This window comes from Artibeus jamaicensis, unplaced genomic scaffold (assembly GCF_021234435.1).
Source record: "Artibeus jamaicensis isolate MK-2021 breed Jamaican fruit bat unplaced genomic scaffold, CSHL_Jam_final contig_386, whole genome shotgun sequence".
NCBI lineage: Eukaryota > Metazoa > Chordata > Mammalia > Chiroptera > Phyllostomidae > Artibeus > Artibeus jamaicensis.
In genome coordinates, this window is record NW_026521811.1 from 1,220,790 (window position 1) to 1,246,019 (window position 25,230).

At 40.2% G+C, this 25,230-nt stretch overlaps 1 protein-coding gene across 4 annotated transcripts in view; it reads right to left on the reverse strand.

Annotated features, from left to right (window-relative positions):
• Window positions 1–25,230, reverse strand: part of LOC128627336 (endogenous retrovirus group K member 5 Gag polyprotein-like) — a 119,435-nt gene that overhangs the window by 10,349 nt on the left and 83,856 nt on the right. For 2 of the 4 annotated variants that reach the window (XR_008391497.1, XR_008391498.1), the window contains one exon: window positions 14,241–15,424. The exons of the other annotated variants lie outside the window; for them this stretch is intronic. The gene's annotated coding sequence lies outside the window, so the exon portion shown is untranslated. Of the gene's footprint in view, window positions 1–14,240; window positions 15,425–25,230 lie in introns of those variants that run through there. 4 annotated transcript variants of the gene reach the window in all.

The following is a 25,230-nucleotide window of genomic DNA, read 5'->3' on the forward strand; positions in this document are numbered from 1 at the left end:
TAGTGTATTTTTAATTTTCCATCTATCAAAGGTCAAAGCAATGGTTATAAGGAAGCTTTCTTCCTGGACAATGCTCCATGGTCAGGTAGACCAGTTGAAGTTGATAGTAATCAAATCAAGATATTAATTGAGAATAATCAACATACCATGCAGGAGATAGTCAATACACTCAAAACATACAAATCAATAAAGTCATTAGTAAAAATAAAAAATGTGTCTTTTATTTTATCGAAAAAACTAAACTAAGGTATTTGGCCAACTCCAAAGTAGTAACAGCAGAGAATTAACTCAGCCTCTGATCCTGCCTTTTCCCTTGCAAATGGCAAACTGCACCCAATGGATACAAACACACTGATCCAGTCACAAGAAAACTATTGTAATAAAATACCCATTCGCAAACTTTTTAAAAAAATCATGAAATAGTGAATGTGTTCCAGGCAAGATCTAAAAATCTTTAATTAAAATCAATATAGACTTCCACCAAGATGGAGGCGTAGGTGGAAACAGTTTGCTTCCTCACACAACCAAAGCTAAAAACAACAAAGTTTTAACAACAATAAACACAACCTAACCACAGAAAATCGAACAATTTGGAGTCTGAAAACAACATACTGCTCAGCTAAACTGGTGAGAGGGGCGAAGCCAGCAGCGGAGCAGGTCGGGCAAAAAAGTACCCCTGACCTGGATGGCGCACAGGCAGCCGAGAACACTGATCACAGGTATGGGGTAGCTACGGGAAGGCGTGGCGCGGCTGGCTGACCGCAGTCCCGCATTTGTGTGCAGATAAACCAGTGAAGAAACAAGCACTGAGAGAGACCGAGCAGGCCCCAGAGCAGGGCGGCGGGCTCGCACATTTGCTCTCAGATAAATAGGCGGGGGTGAGCAGTGAGGCAGACCTGGTGAGCAGAGAGGACCACCATTGCTCCCTCTCTGACCCCGCCCCCACATACAGCATCACAAACCAGCAACCTGGGTGGCCCCGCCCTGGGGAACACCTAAGGTGCCTCTCTTCATACATAACAGGAACAAACAGATCTAAATATGGTTCAAGAATAACTCAGAGCTCCAGAGCCAATAAATCTAAGCGATGAAGAAATAGCCAAACTTTCAGATGCACAGTTCAAAACACTGGTGGTCAGGATGTACACAGAACTGGTTGATTTTAGTCACAAATTAGAAAAACATATGAAGGCTAAACTAATTGAAATGAATGAAAATACACGGGAAACCAATAGTAATGGAAAGGAAACTGGGACTCAAATCAAGGGAGTGGACCAGAAGGAAGGAAAAAAAAATTACCAAACAGAAAAATATGAAGAAACAAGAATTCAAAAAAATGAGGAGAGGCTTAGGAACCTCCAAGATATCTTTAAATGCTTCAACATCCAAATTATAGGAGTACCAGAAGAAGAAGAGGAAGAGTTATGAGTGGAAACATTATTTGAACAAATAATAAAGGAGAACTTCCCCATTCTAGTAAAGGCAATAGACTTCCAGGAAATCCAGGAAGCTCAGAGAGTCCCAAAGAAGTTGGATCCAAGAAGGAACACACCAAGGCACATCATCATTACATTAGCCAAGATGAAAATGAAGGAGAGAATCCTAGAAGCAGCAACAGATAAGGGGACAGTCACCTACAAAAAAGTTCCCATGAGACTGTCAGCGGATTTCTCAAAAGAGACCTTACAGGCAAAAAGGGGCTGGAAAGAAGTATTCCAAGTCATGAAAGGCAAGGACCTACATCCAACATTGCTGTATCCAGCAAAGCTTTCATTTAGAATGGAAGGACAGATAAAGTGCTTCTCAGATAAGATCAAATTCAAGGAGTTCATCATCACCAAGCCCTTATTATATGAAATGATAAAGGGACTTACCTAAGAAAAAGAAGATAAAAAAGATGAACAGTGAAAGGACAGCAAACTCACAGTTATTAACAACCACACCTAAAACAAAAACAAACTAAGAGGACAGCTAGATCAGGAGCGGAACCATAGAAATGAAGATCACATGGAGGGTTAGCAACAGGGGAGTGGGAGAAGGAAAAGGGGGGAGAAGGTAAAGAAAATAAGTAGCAGACAGTAGATAGAAAATAGATAGGGGGGTTACTACTTCCGCCAAGATGGAGGTTTAGCTGGATGTGCCTGCCTCCTCACACAACCAAGTTTAGGGACAACTAAATATTAGCATCAGAAAACACAACCAGAACACGGAAAACTGAACTTTTCGGAAGTCCGCTAACAACAAATTCTTCAGCCCGACCGGTAAGGGGCAAAACCGGCGTCGGGTGAGGACTTACAAAGGAGGGCTCGGTCGGACCGGGCGCGGAATCCAGACGCGCGGGTTCCAAACCCAGGATTGATCCTAGTGAGCCACCGAGCAGCCCACCGGGGGAGCGACTACAGAGGACACAGTGGGGAGGCGGTGGCAGCAAGTTGACTGTGGTTGCCTGGTTGCGCGCGAGTGAGGGAGTGAGCGGTTGGACCACCCTGCGGCGCGCCATTTCCCCGCTCTGACCACGCCCCCACATACAGGGCCCAGCGACCTGGGACTCCAAGGCACCGCTTGTCCCACTTAAAGGGCCAGAACAGACCAAAAATGTCGCAGGCAGAACTCAAAGCCCCAGAGATAAATCTAAATGACGAAGAAATAGCAAAACTCTCAGACGCACAGTTTAAAACACTGGTCATCACCTTCCTCACAGATCTGGTGGATTACAGCCACAAATTAGAGAAACATATGGAGGCTAAATTAAGGGAAATGAATGGAATTCCACAGGAATCCCATAGAGATGAAAAGGAAACTGGGACTCAAATCAATGGAGTGGACCAGAAGAAAGCAAATAATGGCCAAACAGAAAAGAGTCAAGGAGCAAGAATTCAAAGAAATGAGGAGAGTCTTAGGAACCTCCAGGACATCTTTAAACGCTCCAATATCCGAATTATAGGGGTACCAGAAGGGGGGAAAGACACAACCACCAGTGGAAAAACTATTTGAACAAATAATAAAAGAAAATTTCCCCAATCTGGCAAAGGAAATAGACTTCCAAGAAATCCAAGAAGCCCAGAGAGTACCAAAAAAGTTGGACTCAAGAAGAAACACACCAAGGCATATCATAATTACATTAGCCAAAATTAAAATGAAGGAAAGAATCCTGGAAGCAGCAAGAGCTAAGGGGACAATCACCTACAAAGGAGTCCCCATCAGACTGTCAGCAGATTTCTCAAAAGAGACCTTACAGGCAAGAAGGGGCTGGAAAGAAATATTCCAAGTCATGAAATCTAAAGACCTACAACCAAGATTGCTCTACCCAGCAAAACTTTCATTTAGAATGGAAGGACAGATAAGGTGCTTCTCAGATAAGACCAAATTCAAGGAGTTCATCATCACCAAGCCCTTATTATATGAAATGTTAAAGGGACTTATCTAAGAAAAAGAAGTTAAAGAAACATGAACAGTGAAAGGACAACAAACTCACAGTTATTAACAACCACACCTAAAACGAAAGCAAACTAAAAGGACAGCTAGAGCAGGAGTGGAAACATAGAAATGAAGATCTCAAGGAGGGTTAGCAACAGGGGAGTGGGAGGAGGAGATGGGGGGAGAAGGTACAGAAAACAAGTAGCATAGACAGTAGATAGAAAATAGATGGGGGGGGGGCGAGAATAGTATGGGAAATATAGAACCTAAAGGACTTGAGACACATGGACATAAACTAAAGGGGGGTAATGGTGGGGTTGGGGGGGCAGGGTGGAGGGGAATGGAGGGAGGAATAGAACAACTGTAACAGCATAATCAATTCAAAAAAATAAATAAATTTAATAAAAAAATTTTAAAAAAAAGAAAATAGATGGGGGGAGGGTAAGAATAGTATAGGAAATATAGAATCTAAAGAACTTGAGACGTGTTCATGAACTAAAGAGGGGGGAATAGTGGGAGAGGAGTGTGCAGGGTGGAGGGGAATGAAGGGGGAATAGAACAAATGTAATGGCATAATCAATAAAATAAAAAATATATTTTAAAAATCAATATAAAATTATCATAATTGATAAAAACACCAGTGTCTTCAGTACGACCCATATTTGATAATTTAATGCAGGTTTTGTCCTCCAAAGCATTTTTATTTTGTCCTCACTTGTATTTCAGTGACCCAAGAATAAGTATTGAAAGTTCAGGTAGAAAAAAAGAAAAGCTCCCTTGCTATGAACCTAAAACTGCTCTAAAAAATAAAATTTATCTTAAAAAATACATAATACCTATAGCACTACTCATATAATAAAGTTTTAATGCCTCAAAATATCTAAATATGAGATTTAAGACAGCTAGGATTCTGTCATCTGAAAGCTCTACCCACCTGCTAAAATTAATGGTCTTTTAAAAAGTTATTTTATTCTTGTTCAACTACAGTTGTCTGCATTCCCCCCATACCACTCCACTCTACCCCACCCAAACCCCCCTCCTTCCCTTCCTTCCATCCTCTATCTTTCCCCGCATTATCATCCCCACCTCCTCTCTGGTTACTGTCAGGTACTACTTATTTTCAGTGTCTCGGGTTATATTTTCCTCACTTTATTCTTTTGTTGATTCTTTTCCAGTTAAATATCAGCTCATATGGTATTTAACCTTTACTGCCTAGCTTATTTCACTTAGCATAATGATCTCCAGTTCCATCCATGTTGTCTCAAGGGGCAGGAGCTCCTTCTTTCTTTCTGCTGCTTAGAATTTCATTGTGCAAATGTACCACAGTTTTTTGATCCACTCATTTGCTGATGGGCACTTAGGTTGCTTCCAGCACTTGGCTATTTTAATTGTGCTGCTATGAACATTGAAGTGCATAGGTTCATCTTTTGGATTGGTGTTTCAGAATTCATAGGGTATAATCCCAGCAGTTGAACTGCTGGGTCAAAAAGCAGTTAAATTTTTAGTTTCCTGAGGAAATTCCATATTGTTTTCCACAGTGGCTGCACCAGTCTGCATTCCCACCAACAGTACATGAGAGTTCCCTTTCCTCCACATGCTCTCCAACACGTGTTTGTTGCTTTATGATGGTCATTCTGACTGATGTGAAATGGTATCTCATTGTAGTTTTAATTTGCATCTCTCTGATGACTACTGATGCTAAGCATCTTTTCATATGTCTCTGATCCCACTGTATGTCCTCCTTGAAGAAGTGTGTGTTCAGGTCTTTGGCCAATTTTTTTTTTGTCTTCCTGAAGTAGAGTTATATACTTTCTTTATATATTTTGGAGATTACACCCTTGTCCAAGGTATCATTGGCAAATATCTTTTCCCATATAGTTAGTTCTCTTTTCATTTTAATGCTGTTTTCTTTAGCCAGGCAGAAGATTTTTAATTTGATAAAGTTCCGTTTGTTAATCTTTCCTTTATGTCCCTTGCTGTAGGGGACATAACAGTGAAGATATTCCTAAATGAAATGTCTGAGATTTTCTCCTGATGTTTTCCTGTAGGAATTTTATTGTGTCATAACTTACATTTAAGTCTTTTATCCACCTCAAATTTATTTTTGTGTATGATGTAAGTTGGTGATTAAGTTTCTTTTTGCATGTAGCTCTCCAGATCTCCCAACACTATTTGTTGAAGAGACCATTTTTACTCCATTTTATGCTTCACCTTCCTTTGTCAAATATTAATTGACCATAGGAACTTGAGTTTATTTCTGGGCTCTCTGTTCTATTCCATTGGTCTGTGTCTGTTCTTATGCCAGCACCAGGTTGTTTTCATTACAGTAGCTTTGGAATAGTTTGATATCAGGCGTCTTGGTCCCTGCTACTTTGTTCTTCTTTCTCAAAATTGCTGCAGCTCTTTGGAATCATTTATAGTTTCACATAAATTTCTGAAATATTTTGTTCCATATCTGTGAAACATTTCATTGGTACTTAAATAGAGATTGCACTGAATCTATAAATTGCTTAGAGTAGTGTGATAATTTTGATTATGTTAATTCCTCCAATCCATAAGCATGGTACATGCTTTGATTTGTTTATCTTCCTTAATTTTTTTCTTCAGTTTTGTTTAGTTTTCTGAGTACAGATCTTTTACCTCCTTGGTTAGGTTTATTCCTAGGTACTTTGTTTTTCTTGTTAGTTTGGAAATGAGATTTTTAAAAAATTTTTTGCTTCTGATGCTTCATTGTTGGTGTCCAAAAATTCCTTTGATTTCTGGATATTGACTTTGTATACTGTTGTTTTAGAAAATTAACTTATTAGGTCAAGTAGGTTTTTGGTGAAGTCTGTAGGATTTTATATATACACTATCATGTCATCTGCAAACAATGACAGTTTTGCTTCCTCATTTTCAATTTGGATGCCTTTTATTTCTTTTCCTTGTCTGATTACTGTGGCTAGGACTTCCAATACTATGTTGAATTGGATTGTTGAAAGCAGGCATCCTTGCTTTGTTCCAGATCTTAGTGGAAAAGCTCTAGGTCTTTTCCCATTGAGTATGATGTGGTCTGTAGGTGTCTCATATGACCTTTATTATATAGAGGAATCCTCCATTCCCGTTTGCAGGGTGTTTTTATCATAAATGAGTTCTGTACCTCATCAAATGCTTTTTGTGCATCTATTGATATGATCATGTGATTTTTATCTTTGCTTTTGTTTATGTGTACTATGTTTATTGATTTGCAAATATTGTACAATCCTTGCATCCTTGGGATGAATTTCACTTTGTCATGAGTTATGATCTTTTTAGTGTATTGCTGAATACATTTTGCCAATATTTTGTTGATGATTTTAGCATGTATGTTCATTAGTGATATTGGCCTGAAGTTTTGTGTGTGTGTGTCTTTATCTGTATCTTGGATTAGGATTATATTGGCTTCATAAAAGGAGTTTGGGAGTCCTCTGTTTTCTTGGATTTTTTGTAAGAGTCTTTGTATGATAGAGGTTAGCTCTTCCTTAAATGTTTTATAGAATTCTCCTGTGAAACCATCTGGTCCAGGATTTCTGTATGTCAGGATTTTTTAATTACTGTTTCAATTTCATCTGCTGTTATTGTTCTGTTCAGATTTCCTTCTTCATTCAGTTTGGGGAGTTAATACTTTTGTAGAAATTTGTACATTTCCCTGAAATTTTCACATTTTTTGATATACAGTTGTTTGTAGTATTTCTTACTATCCTTTGTATTTTTGTGGTATCGGTTGTAATCTCTCCTCTAATTGTGTTTATTTGGGCCCTGTCTTTTTTTTCTTGATGAATCTGCTTAAAGGCTTGTCAATTTCAATTTTTTTTTCCCAAAGAACCAGCTCCTGGATCATTTAATCCTTAGAATTGTGCTTTTTGTCTCTATGTCATTTAATTCTCCTCTGATCTTAGTTATTCCCTCCCTTTTACTTGCCCTGGGCTGTGTTTGTTGTTGTTCTTCAAGATCTTACATATGTAGGGTTAGGTTGTTTGTTTTTATCTTTTTAGGTAGGCCTGGTTCACTATCAACTTCCTTCTCAGGACTGCCTTCACTGTGTCCCATATGTTTTCATTGCTGTGAGTTCATTTTCTCTTGCTTCAAGAAACTCTTTAATTAATTCCTTAATCTGATTTTTAAACCATTCATTGTTTAATAGCATTCGATTCAATCTCCAAGAGTTTGAGTATTTTTGAGTTTTTTTCCTGAGGTAGGTTTCTAGTTTCAGTCCCCTGTGATTAGACAAAATGTTTGGTATGATTTCCAGTTTCTTGAATTTGTTGAGGCTTCTTTTGTGTCCTATCATGGTCTATCTTTGAAAATGTTCCTGTGCATTTGAAAAGAATGTGTATTTTGCTTCTTTGGGATGAAAGGCTCTATTATATCAGGGAAACCCATTGATCTAGGGTATCGTTCAATGCCACAGTATCTTTATTGATATTTTATTCAGAAGATCTGTTCATTTTTTTACAATAGGGTGTCAAACTCCTCTACTATAACTGTGCTACTTCCAATATTCTTCTCAAAGTCCTCCAAGATTTTCTTTATTTGGTGCTCCTATGTTGGGTGCATATATTTACAATGTTTATGTGTTCTTGATGGATTCTTCCCTTGAGTATTATGAAGTAACCCTCTGGGTTTTTTATGGCCCTTGTTTTGAAGTCTATTTTGTCTGATATGAGTATTGCTACCCCGGCTTTTTTCCCTGTTTGCTTGGAAAATTTGTTTCCAGCCCTTCACTTTTAGTATGTGTATAGGTCTTTTGTCCTGAGGTAGGTCTCTTGTAGGCAGCATATGTGTGGGTCATTCTTTCTTATCCATTCAGCTATTCTATGTCTTTTGATCGGGGCACTTAATCCATTTATGTTTAAGGTTATTATTGAGTGGTACTTATTCAGTGCCATTTTTTGTTCCTGTGTTCCTCTCTCTCTCACTCTTTTTCTTACTGTTCTTAAAGCAGACCCTTTAGCATCTCTTGCAGAGCTGGTTTGGAGGTATATGCTTTCAGACTTCTTTTGTCTGGGAAGCTCCTTATTTGGCTTCTATTTTTATTGAGAGCCTTGATGGATAGAGTGGGTTTGGTTGTAGTCCCTTGGATTTCATTACTTGGAATATCTCCTGCCATTCCTCTCTGCCTGTAGCATTTTCATTGAGAAGTCAGCTGCTAGCCTTATCAGGGTTCCCTCATATGTTACTTCTTGTTTCTCCCTTGCTGCCTTTAAGACTCTGTCTTTGTCTTGGAATTTTGCCATTTTATTTATGATATGTCTTGAAATGAGTTCCTTTGGGTTCTTCTGGATAGGGGCTCTCTGTGTTTCCTGGATTTGTGTGACTTTTTCTCTCATCAGATTAGGAAAGTTTTCCATCGTTACTTTTTCAAACAAGTTTTCTGTCCCTTGCTCTTCTTCTCCTTGTGGTATCCCTATTATACAGATATTACATTTCATGTTGTACTGCATTTCCCTTAATTCCTCTTAATTCTTTCTGAGTCTCTTTTCCTTTTCTGCTCTTTGGGTGTTTTTCTTCTACTTTGTCCTCTAGCTCACTAATCCAATCCTCTGCCTCATCGATCCTGCTTTTGATTCCTTCTACTGTGTTCTTCAGTTCATAAATTGTATTCTTCATTTCTTCTGGGCCCTTATTGATGGTTTCTATTTCCTTTTTCATGTTGATATAGTTCGCAGTGAGTTCACTGTAGTTTCCCTGTAGTTTCTGCTAATACTCTGTAATCTCATGGAACTTCCTTATCACCATTGCTTTGAACTCAATATGTGACAGTTGACTTGCCTATATTTTATTTAGCATTCTTTCTGAGGTCTCCTCCTTTCCTTTCATTTGGGTATAGTTTCATCTTTCCATGGTTTGTGACACTTTTCTTGTTAGCCTCAGCTTGTTAAATTGATTTTTTTCTGACTCCCTGTATTTATAGTGTGAATTTCTATGGTAGAATACCTGTTAGATTCAGCAGTGAATTTTCCTTAATTTTCTGAGCTTGTTGGTATTGGGGTGTCATTTATGTTGGCTCTCTGTATGTTTTGGGCTTTGAGTGTTGTTGTGTCTTTCTTTGTTGGGTCCTTCCCTCCAGATTGTTAACTGAGGGTCACTCCACCCATCATGTCTTGTATTCTTTTTTGCAGGTGTGACAGGTTGTGTTGAAGCTGATTCTTCTGTCTGTATGAAGTTTTCAGTCTTTTCACTGTTGTTCAGTTCTTTCTCCTGGGTAATTTCTCCACCCTTTAGTTGTATTTCCAGATCAGTTCAGGGTAGAGGTTAGTGTGTCTTTCACTCACTCCTTCTTCTGTTTTTATCTGTTCATGATTCCTTTGTTTGTGGGTTTCTTCTTTCTGCACATATACTGGTGTTTACAGCTCCCTCCTACTCTTTTCTGTGATCAGTTTCATGGGGAAGGCAAAATGGTTTAAGACAGTGGAAGTAAATTCTATGGTATTTAAAGTATCAGCCCATAGAGAAGATATAGGAGATCCTCTGGGTATAATGTTAATGGTGATATTTCACCCAACTACTCACTTTTTATAAAGTGTGGAAAAAATATGAGTCTTGTGGGGCAAAGTATTGTGAGTTGAATCTAGAAAGCAGTGCCCTTATGGGAGATCAGATTATGAGGTAAAATGTGAGTAAAGGATAAAAAATAGGTGTAGTGTACAGGAGAATATAATTAACTACAATGGCAATGAATTTTCCAGAAACAGTGAAGTGAGTTAAGATCTGGGAATTGTGTTGTGTAGTATTTACGATTGTATGGAACAGCAATTATTTACAATAGTAATGGAGCAACAATCATATTACAGAATCTATGTGTACTAAATAAGAAGAATAGAAAGTAGAGGACCTAGAGTAGTGTGCTATTGGATTCCAAGTGAAGTGAAAGATGGAAAATTAAAAATACACTATGAAAGAGAGAACAAGGGAAATTAGTCAAACAACATAATTTAACAAACCAAGTGAAGAAAACTAAACAGAAAGAAGATAAATAAAAATACTAATAAATAAAATATGTAAACCTAATGAAAAAATAATAATACAAATATACAATAACTTGCAAGTTCTCTGTAATAGCAAAGTGAAATCTGTCTCACTGTCTCAGTTGTTGGGATGACCCCTCTTTGGGTCTAACTCTGGTCCTTTCACAGCTCCAGGTTTTATTGTCTCACTTGTGGGAATAAAAAAGAAATAATGAAGGAAGAAGGAATTTTTTTAAAAAATAAGAAAGGAAGAATAATAATTTTTAAAAAGGCCTCTTGCTGGTTTTAAATAAGCCAAGCCAATTCTGTTGGTCTTCCTGGCTGTAGCAGGCTAAGGGGGGAATTGGTTTCACTTTTATCCTTTCCTGTGGTTTTGTGGGGATGGGGGCCAGGTCTAAGCCATACTCTTCACAGTTGCCCATCCTCCAGTGCAGTTCCTCAGTCCACTGCCAGGCCCTCAGTACCCTTCTGCGCTTGGCCTATGCCTGCAGCCCACCAGTTGTGCTGTTCTTGAGGTGCACCAATTAGGGGCAATTCACATTCCACCTTCTCACTCTTTGCTGTCCTAGATGTTAGGGACTCTCAGAGTCTCTTCAGGGTAGTTCAGCCCCCTACTAATTAAGTCTTTCTGGGGATTGCTGACTCCCTGAGCCCTGCAGCTCTCCTCTGCAGGGGTGTCTCTGCCTTCGTCTTAGAGAGCCAATCGGCCCTGCACTGCCATGGCTGCTGCAGCTGATGCTGCATGCGCCTCCTCCACAGCTGTGCCTGGGGCAGTGAGGTTGGGTGTGAGATTCCTCTGGGCAGTAGGGTAAGGTGTGCACCATCCCCAGGGCTGTGGGCATGTGTGCTCAGCCTCTGCAGCTGGGGTGAGATTAGCAGGTGCTGGGCTGAGGGTTTGGGTATGTGCCATCCCTGGGGCTTCAGGTGTGAGCATGCAGCCTCTCCTGCTGCTGCTGCTGCTGCTGCTGCTGCTGCTGCTGCTGCTGCTACTGCACTGGCTGGGTGTTGGGTGGCAGGGTCAGGTGCTTTCTGCCCTGAGGCTGTGGGCATGAGTTCTTGGCCTCCTAGAGAGGAATTGCAGTCATTTTGAAGGTGAAGGTGTCAGTGCATACCAGCTTCTGCTGCTGCAGTAGCAGCTGTAAAAGGGTGGGGGCAGTGGCACACCACTGGGATCACAGGTGAGGCTGGGGCTCCTCTGTTGCTGCAGCCAGAGGTAGGGGCTCAGTAGCGGTCCTGGCAGCAGAGGCTGCAAAGGCAGCACAAAGGGCAGGTGGGGGCGGCTGCTGTGGGAGAATTCCCTAAACAGCTGCTGAGTGCCTCTTTTTGTTTTTGAAAATTTCCTCCTATTCAATCCTGCTGCTCCAAACAAGCGCCTGGCCATTCATACAACCCAACTGTCCAACCAAACTGGAGACTCTATGGGTCAGGGTCTCTCATGGCACACCTCTTCCCAGCTGTCATCCACAGTCTCAGCAGGTGCACACTGTCCCTGTGGTTTCCCACTTTGTCCTTATTCCCTGCAGCAATTTCAACCATCCAGGTCCATCCTGGTGCTGCACAAACCTTGTTTGGCAGGGGAGGGAGCCACTGAACTGACTCTCTCCCAAGAATCTTGTGCCAGACCCAGTGGGCCCCAGTGGGCCTGGGGCTGCAGCTGCCCTGGTCCCTGTTCTGGTCCCAAGGACCTTATAGTCCTACAGCACTCTCCATATCATATGACTTTTCAATGTCCTCTAGTTTTGGCCTTGAATCTTCATATATGCTGACATACCATTTGCTCTTCACTCTGTTCCTCAGGCAATAAGCTAGGTGTCCCACCCATGCACAGGAGGAAGTGGACTCCACTCCCACCTATTTCACTTACATCTTCTCAAATTAAAGATTTTGAGATACAGAAGAAATCCCCCAAATTAACATCATTTTCATTCTTCCTACCTTTCTGTAATTTCACAAACTTTAAAGAAGAAAGCTTCCCTGTGTGAGTAAAAAACCTTTCATCCTTTTGCAATAAATGCATGGATATCATATCTTGATATCTGAACCAAATTTTTGGTGGAGGATCCATCTCATTTTTACAAGGTGAACCCAACACTTGTCCCAATCAAGAGTCGTAATTCCAGAAAGAGATGTGTCCGTGTGTGAGAAAGTATGAGAGCCATGTAGCTTCTGAGCAGTATTTCACAGACTTCTCATTTTAACACTGCATTCTGTTAAAGTTTCCAGAGACTCTTGAGATTTGTAGTGGACTCCAGATGAGTCTGAAGAGCCCTGCACCTCAGTGATGTGTTAGTAGAGACTTTCCTGCCCTTTTACCTAACCTTTCCAATGACTGTAAACCTCAAACTCCCTACAAGCCCCACCTCTGCTATTGAAATAAGTGGTGACCCTCTGTTTTCTGCAGTGAACCCTGCTGATAAACTCAACTAATAACAAGGTCAGTGGGATCTCGGATTTAGTGCACACATGTAAATATCCATCCTATGAGGGCAGACTTGCTCCTTTATCTGTTAGAGTCTGAGTCAGCAAGATGAGGCAGGATGACTACATTTTAGCAAGCCATCCATCACAGGAAGCCCAGGACTGGTACTGATCAGGAATATAAATCCAGAGAGCAGGCGCTAGTCTACAGGCGAGATTAAATCAGATCTGGAAGGAAGGAGGTTTGAAACAAAGAAACAAAGCAGGGAGGAAGGAGATTTCACATGGAGCTCACTGGAGGAGATATTTTTTCAAATAGTGCATCTTTGACAAATTCATTGAATAAGTGCTGCTGGTTAGGACTTATTGATGGCCATTTACTGGCCAACAATGAAATGTTGAAGGTCTCTACCATGTGTCTGCATACAATCATATGACTCCCAATCTGACTCAACTAGGATACCCTGAGTAATAAAATCTGGCAGGAATGAAGTCCACAGACATATCAAAAAGAAAAGCCAGCCCTGGGTACCCAAGGAAGCCTGAAGAGGAAATATACTTTCATTAAAGAGTCTCTAGAACTGATTGCCAGAAAGCAGAACCAAAATGAGAACAAGAGTCTCTGTATTTCTGGAATGTAATCCCTTGCCCTTGTTTATACAAATTTGCTGGCAATTTGTTGCTGGCCACATTGGCTTTACTTTAAAGTCCATGAACCTCACGCTGGAGACTGTCTCTGAGAACTTACAGCTGCTAAATAACACCTGACATTGTTTTTTAGGTTTTCTTCCATTTTGGCTGGCAAGTCTACAGAACCCAACATTTCCCCTGTTATCTGTGGAACCATTTGCTGCTGTTGTTGAGAACAGTTGTGCTGCTAAATATATCAGTGACTCAGATTTTCATTTGGTGTCTTCATGTAAACATTGCCAGAAATGCTTGCTAGTCATCTTTTGAATCCTCTTCTCACCCTTAACTACATCTGCTCTGTCTTCCAACCAAAGATCAGTGGCTTCTTTTCCCTGAGTTAAGAATCTGTTCAGCTCACACTAATATTCTCCTCATTCACCTCCAAGATAAAGACACTAGAAGTAGAAAGGCATTTTAGTAAGTTTCAAATCTTTTGAAATAACAGGTATGGGAGAACTGTGCAGAGGGGAATATTTTGCTTGCTAAAATCAATTTGTAAAGTACTGTATTAAAATTCAAAAAAAGTCAGCAGTGACCACGTATCTGTATATTTCTTGTTGCTGCATCAGATACCTCCCTGGTTTTATCCTTTGAGGGTGGGCTGCCATCAGTGTTATTTTTTTTTAATTTTTAAAATATATTTTATTGATTATGTGATTACAGTTGTCCCATTTCCCCCTTCATTCCCCTCCATCCTGCACATCATCTCCCACCCACCCACCCCTTTAGTTCATGTCCATGTGTCTTAAGTTCTTTACCTTTTACATTTCCCATAGTATTCTTGCCCTCCCCCTGTCTATTTTCTACTTACCATCTAAGCTACTTATTCTCTGTACCTTTCCCCCCTCTCCTCCTCCCACTCCCCTGTTGCTATCCCTCCATGTGATCTCCATTTCTGTAGTTCTGTTCCTGTTCTAGTTGTTTTCTTAGCTTGCTTTTGTTTTAGGTGTGCTTAATAATTGTGAGTTTACTGTCATTTCACTATACATGTCTTTTATCTTCTTTTTCTTACATAAGTCCCTTTAACACTTCATAAAATAAGGGCTTGATGATGATGAACTCCTTTAACTTGACCTTATCTAGGAAGCACTTTATCTGCCCTTCAATTCTAAATGAAAGCTTTGCTGGATAGAGCAATCTTGGATATAGGTTCTTGTCTTTCATGACTTGGAATACTTCTTTCCAGCCCCTTTTTGCCTGTAAGGTCTCTTTTGAGAAATCTGCTGACAGTCTGATGGCAATTCCTTTGTAAGTGACTATCCACTTATCTCTTGCTGCTTCTAGGATTCTCTCCTTCATTTTCATCTTGGGTAATGTAATTATGATGTGCCTTGGTGTGTTCCTCCTTCAGTCCAACTTCTTTGGGACTCTCTGAGCTTTCTGGACTTCCTGCAAGTCTATTTCCTTTGCCAGACTGGAGAAGTTCTCCTTCATTATTTGTTCAAATAACTTTTCCACTTGTTGCTCTCCCTCTTCTCCTGGTACCCCTATGATTCGGAGGTTGGAACATTTAAAGATGTCCTGGAGATTCCTCAGCCTCTCATCATTTTTTTGAATTCTTGTTTCTTCATTCTTTTCTGTTTGGTTGCTTCTTTCTTCCTTTTGTTCCACTCCATTGATTTGAATCCCAGTTTTCTTCCCAGCACTATTGGTTCCCTGTGCATTTTCCTTCATTTCACTTAGTGTAGCCTTCATTTTTTCATCTAATTTGTGACCAAATTCAACCAGTTCTGTGAGCATCCTGATCTTTGAACTGTGCATCTGATAGGTTGGCTATCACTTGGTAACTTAGTTGTATTATTTCTGGAGCTTTGATCTGTTTTTCTGTTTCAGCCATTTTTTTTTGTCTTGTTGCACCCCTAGTGTTACCTTCTGATTCCTGGTTGAGCTCTGGGATCCACAGTCTGGAGATTCTGAAAGAGCAAAGATATGAGTGATACTACTGATGCTCCGTCATGGTGAAGGTGAGTGCCAAGATGGCAGAAAGTTAAGCAGGACACAGCCAATCAATACTGGTAACCAAATGTCTTAGAAACAAGTGCAATGACTTCCACCAAGATGGGGGCGTAGGTGGAAGCACTGTGCCTTCTCACACAACCAAGTTTAAAAACAACAAAGTTTTAGCAACAAAAACGCAGCCAAACCACAGAAAATTGAACTACACGGAAGTCTGACAACAACGAACCCTTCAGCAAAACTGGTAAGAGGGGCAGAGCCAGCAGCAGAGCGGGGTTGGGCAGGAAAGATCCATGGGACTGATCTGGGTGCACAACCCAGGCGCACCAGCAGCCATAGGCGGATCCCAGGTTTGGTGTAGTGGGCAGACCCACTGAGGGCGCAAGGTGGTCGACCCACTGAGGGCTAACCATAGTCACACATTTGAGGGCAGATAAACCAGTGAAGGAGTGAACTGGTGAGACAGACCGTGCAGGCCCCAGTGGCGGAAAGTGGCAGAGGGGACTGCCATTGTCCCTCTCTGACCCCGCCCCCACATACAGTGTCACAAACCAGTGACCTGGGTGGCCTCTCTCTGACATGCCCCCACATATAGCATCACAAACCAGCGACCTGGGTAGCCCCGCCCTGGTGAACACCTCCTTGTACATAACAGGCACAAAGAGATCAAAATATGGCTCAAGAACAACTCAGAGCCCCAGAGCCAATAAATCTAAGCAATGAAGAAATAGCCAAACTTTCAAATGCACAGTTCAAAACACTGGTGATCAGGATGCTCACAGAACTGGTTGATTATAGTCACATATTAGAGGAACATATGAAGGCTAAACTAATTGAAATGAATGCAAATACACAGGAAACCAATAGTAATGGAAAGGAAACTGGGACTCAAATCAAAGGAGTGGACCAGAAGGAAGAAAAAAATGACCAAACAGAAAAGGATGAAGAAACAAGAATTCAAAAAAATGAGGAGAGGCTTAGAAGCCTCCAGGACATCTTTAAATGGTCCAACATCCGAATTATAGGGGTACCAGAAGGAGAAGAGGAACAGCCACAAGTGGAACACTTATTTGAACAAATAATAAAGGAGAACGTCTCCAATCTGGCAAAGGAAATAGACTTCCAGGAAATCCAGGAAGCTCAGAGACTCCCAAAGAAGTTGGACCCAAGAAGGAACACACCAAGGCACATCATCATTACATTAGCCAAGATGAAAATGAAGGAGAGAATCCTAGAAGCAGCAACAGATAAGGGGACAGTCACCTACAAAGGACTTCCCATCAGACTGTCAGCTGATTTCTCAAAAGAGACCTTACAGGCAAGAAGGGGCTGGAAAGAAGTATTCCAACTTATGAAATCCAAACACCTACATCCAAGACTGCTGTATCCAGCAAAGCTTTCATTTAGAATAGGAGGACAGATAAAGTGCTTCTCTGATAAGATCAAATTCAAGAAGTTCATCATCACCAAGCCCTTATTATATGAAATGTTAAAGGAACTTACCTAAGAAAAAGAAGATAAAAAAGATGAACAGTGAAAGGACAGCAAACTCACAGTTACTAAGATCCACACCTAAAACAAAAACAAACTAAGAGGACAGCTAGATCAGGAGCGGAACCATAGAAATGAAGATCACATGGAGGGTTAGCAACAGGGGAGTGGGAGAAGGGTGGAGAAGGTATAGAAAATAAGTAGCATAGATGGTAGGTAGAAAATAGATAGGGGGGAGGGCAAGAATAGTATGGGAAATATAGAATCTAAAGAACTTGAGACACATGGTCATAAACTAAAGGGGGGGAATGGTGGGGGAGGGGTGCAGGGTGGAGGGCAATGAAGGGTGAAATAGAACTGTAATAGCATAATCAATAAAATATATTTTAAAAAAACAAAAAAAACAAGTACAAAGGAATATAGCCTTGTTCACATGCAAGTTACCCACTTTTATATTCTTTGATATATACACATAAACACAAAGTCACACTCACCATACTAATCCTTCTTGTCATGTTTGTTCACATGTGACACATGACAAAGATAAGTGCAGACATAAAACCCCCATAATCACACTGACTGAGGCTGACAGATCCCTGAGTAGAGCAATACATGTGTGTACTCAGGCCTACATTATCCCAGAACACACCCACAGATGGATGACAACTGTGTGGATGCCTTTGTCGTGTATGATAGGACAAAGTGCTACAAAGTGCTGTCTATCATAGGCACTTATCTGTCATGTAGTAATTGTGTGATATCATCAATTCTCTCCTTAAGTCTTTTTTCACTGATTAACAGTTACGTTACCTCAGAAAATTATTTTGACAAAATCTTACTGATGGAAGAAGACTCAGAAAAAAATTAAAATAAAAACTGAAGCACACTTCAAATTTCTGATTACAAAATATTGAGTCATCTTTTACTGCCATGGCATTTCCAAGTTCCTCTTAGTCCTCTTCTAGTCCTCTTCTGAACACTGAGTTTTCTAGAGTATTTTAGAACAGGATAATCATTTAAATAGTATAATTTCCCCTTTGCCTTGAATTATAGTCTCTAAGTACATAAAAGTACTTAGAGAGCTAGGAAATACATCTACACTAATTAAAGTATGGAAATACTTCAGACAAAGTATAGAAATATAATGTAACTATTTGATTTTAGGAACTGAACATCTTGGAGAAGAAATAAACATTTGTGCCATTAAATAGTATATGATTGAAAGAGTTAAAGAAAAGGTCAAAATCTAGTAAAATACATGCTGGAGATTTAGAAAAAGCCCATAAACTTGTAGAAATAAAGATCTTCACATATAATAACTAAGACTATTGACATTGCTTGTTATGATAAAAACAATTTTTTCTTTGTACTAGGAAATCGAATTTCAGGTATGTTAATTATGCTACTCTTCTGCTGTTTTTAGCATTAATGCACATTCGTAAGGCCCGATCTCCCATTTCAATTCAATCCCACTGAATTGAAATTCAGATTTCAATCTTCAGATTACCTACTAATATCACTGTGACTCTTGAAGGAGGACAAAACTAACCTTGAAATCCAAGGCCCAAATATTAATCTAATGTTCTATTTGACACCTAGAGAGAGTTTTTCTGATGCTAAATTATATTCATAAACTCCCTCTAGAATATTTCCAGATTAAGCTCCTATTATAAACATGTCACAGTCTATGGGTGGTAAAATGCTACATTTTAGTCAGTGGACCATAAAACTGCCATTAGACACAAATGGCTTTGCACACTCATAAAAAGTGCAAGAACCATGTCCAAAGCTGAGGTCCTCCTCATTCAGTAGCATCCTGAGGACATCAAGAATAGCAGATAGTAAAAAGACAGGTAGCCATTTAACAGTAGCTTGCTGTTTTGTGATGTATCAAGTTAGAAAATCCAGACAGTAACAATTATTACATTTTAATTAATAATAAAACCTTTTATGGAATGGCTTACTTATCCTTTATTCTCTCCTCCTTCTAGCTGGGAATTTGCAAAGCTAAAATTTTTATTTCCCAGACTCCACTGTAAATGGGATTAAATACACAAATCTAGTTCTGCCTGGCACATATACTCAGTTCATATGTGGAAGCAGAATTGAGGCCAAGAGCAGCTCACTGTGGCTCTGGGAAGTGGCTGCTGGCTATCCTGGTTATGGAGACACAAAGCTTGTCTACAGAAGCTCTGCAGCATTTCCACATTAGCTTCCAGAAGCAATGGCCATGTCCTGGATCACAGGACAGTTGTCCCTCCTCCGTACTCCTCAGACAACTAAGGACATAGTGAAGGTTCTTGTGCTGACATGTCACTAAGGGATGCCTAAAGGTAACGTTCTCCCTTAAGTTACACCTGCATGGTGCTAGGACTCAGCAAGGGGCTTGTGCTAGAACTGGTACCTTACACCTTTCCACTAGATTTGTAGGCTCCAAACATGTGAATTAAATCCCTACCTGATTAAAATACACCAAACTTTAGCTGACATTTCACCTTTTTGTATATAATTTATAAAATAGACCGTGAGATACAGTCCAAGAGTGGCTTTACAGGTGGATTCTAATACTGGTCTATCCATGTATTAGTTATGAGCTTATTTAGCTTTTCTCAGTCTCCATATTTCTAAGCAGCAATTTTCAACAGGCGTGTGCCAGTACACCAGTGTGCTGCAAAAATTTTTTAAAACAAGAATCCTGAAACACCAATCCAAAAGAACTTATGTGCTCCAGTGCTCATAGCAGCACAATTTACAACAGCCAAGTGATGGAAGCAACCTCAGTGCCCATCAACAAATGAGTGGATCAATAAACTATGGAATGTTTACATAATAGAATACTATGCAGCATGGAGTTCTTACCCTTCGTGACAGCATGGATGGATCTGGAGAGCATTATACTAAGTGAAATAAGCTAGGCAGTGAATGACAAATACTGTATGATCTCACTTATGAGTAGAATCTAACCAATAAAAAAAACAAGCAAGAAAAATATAACCAGACATGGAAATAATGAACAAACTAACTATAACCAGAGAGGGGAGGAGGTGGACAACAGGGGATAAAAAGGGAAGGGTCATCAAAGAACATGTATAAAAGGACACATGGACAAAGCCAAAAGAGGGTAGGATCAGTGGTGGGATGTGGGGATAGGTGGAGCAGTGGGATCTGGTAGGGAAAAAATGGAGACAACTGTACTTGAACAACAATAAAATAATAAGAATAAATTTAAAAATAAAAAAGAAAATTTTAAAACATTCAATATCTGATTATTTATTAAGGAGCACTTAGCTTTTTTCCCTTAGGCTTTCAAATTAAAAAATGATAACAGCAATATAACGATAGCCATCCACTGTGAATAAATCAAAATTATACTTATTTTTGTCAGACTGGCAAAAAATATAACATACTTTTTGGTATGTGCAGAATTTTAGTAATTAGTTTATGTGTGCCATGAGATCAAAATGGTTGAAAATTGCTGTTCTAAAGTAGGCACAATAACTGCCTCACATGGTTAAATATATTAAATTAGACCTTAGGAATAAAGTGACTTTCCCAGCATTAAGCATAGATTTGGTTCTCAAAGAGTTTGTACCTGACTCTTTCACAAGTCTCACTCAATGAATGTTATATACTCAGAAAATTTATTTCTTTTCCCCTTTCCTGTAATCTCATTTATTTTATATCTCTATTCAAAAACAAGTATTACTTAAGAAAAGTAATTACAAATTTATGACTCTGAGCACCTATCAGACACATATTAGGTTACAAATAAATGAATAAGATTAATGTCTATCCAAATTTATCACAACACAATTTTTCATTTACAAATATTGATCCATATGTACAGAATAAAAAAGGAAAACACTACTAAAAACCCCAAGGTTTATAAACCAGACACCAAAAAAAAACAGAGTTAAGCTACCTAACCACTGGGTTATTGTTGATTATGAAGAGCTAAAACTAGTGTTTGTTGCCTCTTTCTCCAATGTTTTTTTTTTTTACTTTTTTTAACCTTTTAAAAAGTTTTATTTATTTATCTTTAGAAGGGAAGGGAAGGGAAGGAGACAGGGAGAGAAATATCAATGTATGGTTGCTTCTTGTGCATCCCCTGCTGGGAACTGGCCTACAACCCAGGCATGTGCCCTGGCTGGGAATCGAACCACAATCTTTTGGTTCGCAGGCCCATGCTCAATCCACTGAGCTATACCAGCCAGAGCTTCTTTCTCCAATGTTTTTAATACTTAAAACCTCATAACAACCTTTGAGATGGTAAAATTAGGGATACTGATAGGACCAGCCACTATGTACCCCTAGACCATATTCTAGTCTCTCTGAAGCTCAGTCACAGCCTTTGAACAAGAGAACACCAATAATTCCTATCCGATAGAGCTACCTGAGATTTCAGTGAGCCATTTGGTTTTGTTACTCTTCTTACAGCTTATATTCTGGAATCCCCTAAGAGATATTTCCACACAATGATCATCTTTTCTACACTCCTTTGCCTTGAAATTCCTAACAAACAAATTCTTACGAGTTGTGCTATGAACCTGGAAAAAACAGCTGCTCTCTTCAACTTGTTTCTATCTCTCCTTCCCTGAGGATTTTGAACCAAAGACCTTGTGATTGCTTCTATCCAAGACTGGTATCTGCCTGAAGACCACTTACTGTTCAACAGATACACAACAAAAGAGCATCTGTCCTGTTGGTCCTGGGTACAACCTGGAAGCCTGCTGATTGATGATGGTCTGCTGCCCAACATGCTATCCTCAGTCAGCTGGCTGGGCCAAGTTCCTCATTAGCAGTGTCCAAGGGTTCCGCCCATTGATATAAGACTGCCATTAGCATTTATGCTGACAAGCTGAATTTGTTCACTGTCTCCTTCTGATAGACAAACTTGTAACTGGCCACTCATACCTGCAGCAAAGGTTTACGGGGGTTCCTTGTGACAGGACTGAGCCAGGTTCTAGTAATGAAAAGGATGAATGATACTCCCTGGTCTCAAGGAGGTCACTATCTAATACAGTCAGTCTTCATGAAACAAGCTCAATCTCAATGTCTCCTCTCATCAGAAGCAGTGTGCTTTGCACTTCTGTTTCATCGGCCTCATAAAGGGCTAAACATAAATGATACATGTGGCCAGACCACATTCCTTTTACCTCTGCTTAATCTGTTTTCACAAGGATTTTTCTAGAATGATACTTGCCCTATATCAGTTATTTCAGTCAAAATCTGGATTCTTAGCAAAAACCTGTGTTTTTACTATATTGCTTGCATTTGTTTTCATATTTACCAGAGCTATCAGGGACTATATTCTTTTATTCCAAATTAATCCTTTCCAGCTGTATTCAGAAACTCTGGCTGCCTGCAGATCAATATACACTCAACTTACCTGGAACCTAATAGTTTTATTTTTATTAGGGCAAATGCTACTTAAAGGAAAAGTATGCTTGGGCCAACATGTAATGATCTAAGAGTGACCTGGATAGTTCTAAGTGCATAACAATATGTTTCCCATCCAGATGTCACAGAACCTGACATTTCAAAACAGAGATTCATTCCTTTGAATTGTGTCCCTGCCACCTGCTTTCAGTGCTGGTAACATCATGTAGCTCACACTGAAGAGTTGCAAGGGCTATGTTCCAGAAAAGACTCTATTGCTATAAATGAAGGTTTTCTTTATTAATTTTGGTAATACTATCAACCACTTAATGATTTCTTAATGCATCCATAGGCAAGGGAGTATTCACAGTTCTATCATTTAATATGTACAACAAATTTGTAGGACCAGCATTATCATCACCCATATTTTACAGCTGAGAGGAACTTGAGGAGAGTAGTTAGAAAGCTGAGAGGAACTTGGGGGAGAGAGAGGCACAGAAGAAATTTCAAAATCATTACTCATTAGCAATGTGTCCTTGGAAAATTTAGTCCCTTCACCTGTGAAAACAATGGCAATGATATTTTATTCCTGAGTTTGCTATAAAGAGTAATAGGTACCTGACAGAGACTGAGTCTCAAACGCTGGGTCTGAAAGGATATATAAGGAAGCCATGATCAGAGGTCAAGCCAGCTGCCCTAATCACAGCAAACAAGACCCCACAGCCTAGATTACCTCCACCACAGTACAGTGGCTTTTGCAAAGAATTGGTATGCCCCTAAACCTTGGAGGCCTTAGTCACATAGACATAAAACAGGAAGGCAGTAGTCACTATAGTAATGGCGGCAACACATTGCACAGCTAACCAAGCTTCCTCAGAAGGGGTTGTCCCTCCCCAGCCTGGACCCTAAGGCCAGCATGCATCACCTCCATTCTCTGCCCTACATTGACAGATGGGTCTGCAGTAGGTCTGTGACACCAGCACTTATCTGTTAGGAGCTCCATGAATCAGAGCCATTGCCAACATTGAGTCATGTTGGCTGATCCCTGATGAAGTCCTGACACTAGAGAGAGAAGCTGCAAGTGGCCTGTGCTGGTGCCTTAGGTCTCCATACCTAGTCCCATACCTCTTATTCAGTATCAGCAAGTAGGGGAAAATGTGACTGTGGAAGGGGATATGACTGTACCAGTGAGGAGGAGAGACAGAAAGAAAGGCTCTCACTGCTCAGTGGTAGGTACTGGACTAAACCTTCCATTTAGCTTTGTAGTTTGTTCAGCTTAGTGCTGCAAAGAACTGTGTACTTCAAATTCAAACATTTTAGGTAACCATGAAAAGACTCCTTTTCTGTCTGATTAACATCTTTTTCCCTCATTTATCCATTTATGCTGCCTCAGACCTAATCTTCTGTGTCTGATATTTGCTAAAACTATCAAACACAATGAAACGTAAGTTCTAAGAAAAATCTTGGTCTCTCCTCTCCTTGTCACCTTCTTTTGGACCACAAGAGACAGTCTGTATCTTCATGACCAGGTGTCAATTATCCTAACAAGATCATTCTTATAAACCATGGCTGTGTGGTAATATCACCTAATGTGGCTCCTCAGGCCTAAACAAATCTGATTACTCAGTTTCCAAAGTAAGAAAAGGAAGTAGAAACCATCAACCAGCTTTCTCCTTACTAAATATTGTGCTATTTTAAAGAAGAAAACCTTTTCTTTTCATCAAAAATACTACTTGCTTCTGAAAAACACTTGTGAAACCTCTGTCTTCTTGAAAATAGCAAATATATAAAATTTTGGAAAAATTTTCACAGGTTATGACAAATTACTTGGAATAGGTGTGTTCTCAAAGGTCAAACTTCCTGAGCCCAGCTCTACCTCTCCAGCTGTCTCTCCATATCATCCTGTGGATGTCCCAGCTTGTTTAGCACAGAGAGCTCTCCCAGACTCCTTCTCACAGAAAGGTCATTGGCCCAGGTGCTATTGTCTGCAGTGTCCCCATCACGATGGCTACTCACCACCCAGCGAAGTTGGCCCTTGGCCTCAACAGCTCCAGCCTGTCTCCTCTGCATTCTCACTTCTCAGCTCTCCTCACCTTTCCAAAAATCTGCAGGAACCCATCAATGGCATTCTGGACTCCTCCAGTATCCTTCACCCCATTGCCAGCATTTCTTTTCTAAAATACAGAATGAAGTGACAGCATATCCTGGCACCACTTCCTGTCTGGTCCCACTGCCTTCCTGCTGCTCCTCATGGCTGGCCACCATCCCATTTCCTTCTGTGATTCAGTGCTCCCAACCTTCATTGTCTCTGCCTAGACCCTTGTCCTACACCTCCTAACATCCAGAACATGCTTGGTGTAACAAACTTGGCCAGTTCCACCCCACAGCACTGCCATGGACAGCTAACATCATCTCATGTGTGTATTTGCTTTAGGTTTGCTATCTGTCTCCTTCTAAGCCCCTGGAGGATAGGCTGCTTATGTTGTTTCCTACTCAGTTCTCAGCACCCAACACAGAACCCAACTCATTAAATAATGTTCACTGCCCTGGCCTGGTGGCTAAGTTGGCTGGAGCATCATCCCCTACCCAGGGTATCCAATCATTTTGTGTCTCTGAGTCAAATTGGAAGAAGAGTTGTCTTGGGTCACACATTAAATACATTGCAATATGTAATCACAAAAGCACTTTCAATGTTTTAAATAAATTTACAATTCTGTGTTGAACCACATTTATAGTCATCCTCAGGTGCATGTGGCCCACAGGCTGCAGGTTGAACTCCAAACATTGCAGGTTTGATCCCTGATTGGAGTGGGTAGAGGAGGCAACAATCAATGATTCTCTCTCACACTGATCAATGTTTCTCTCTTTTTCTCCCTCTTTCCCCCTTCCTCTC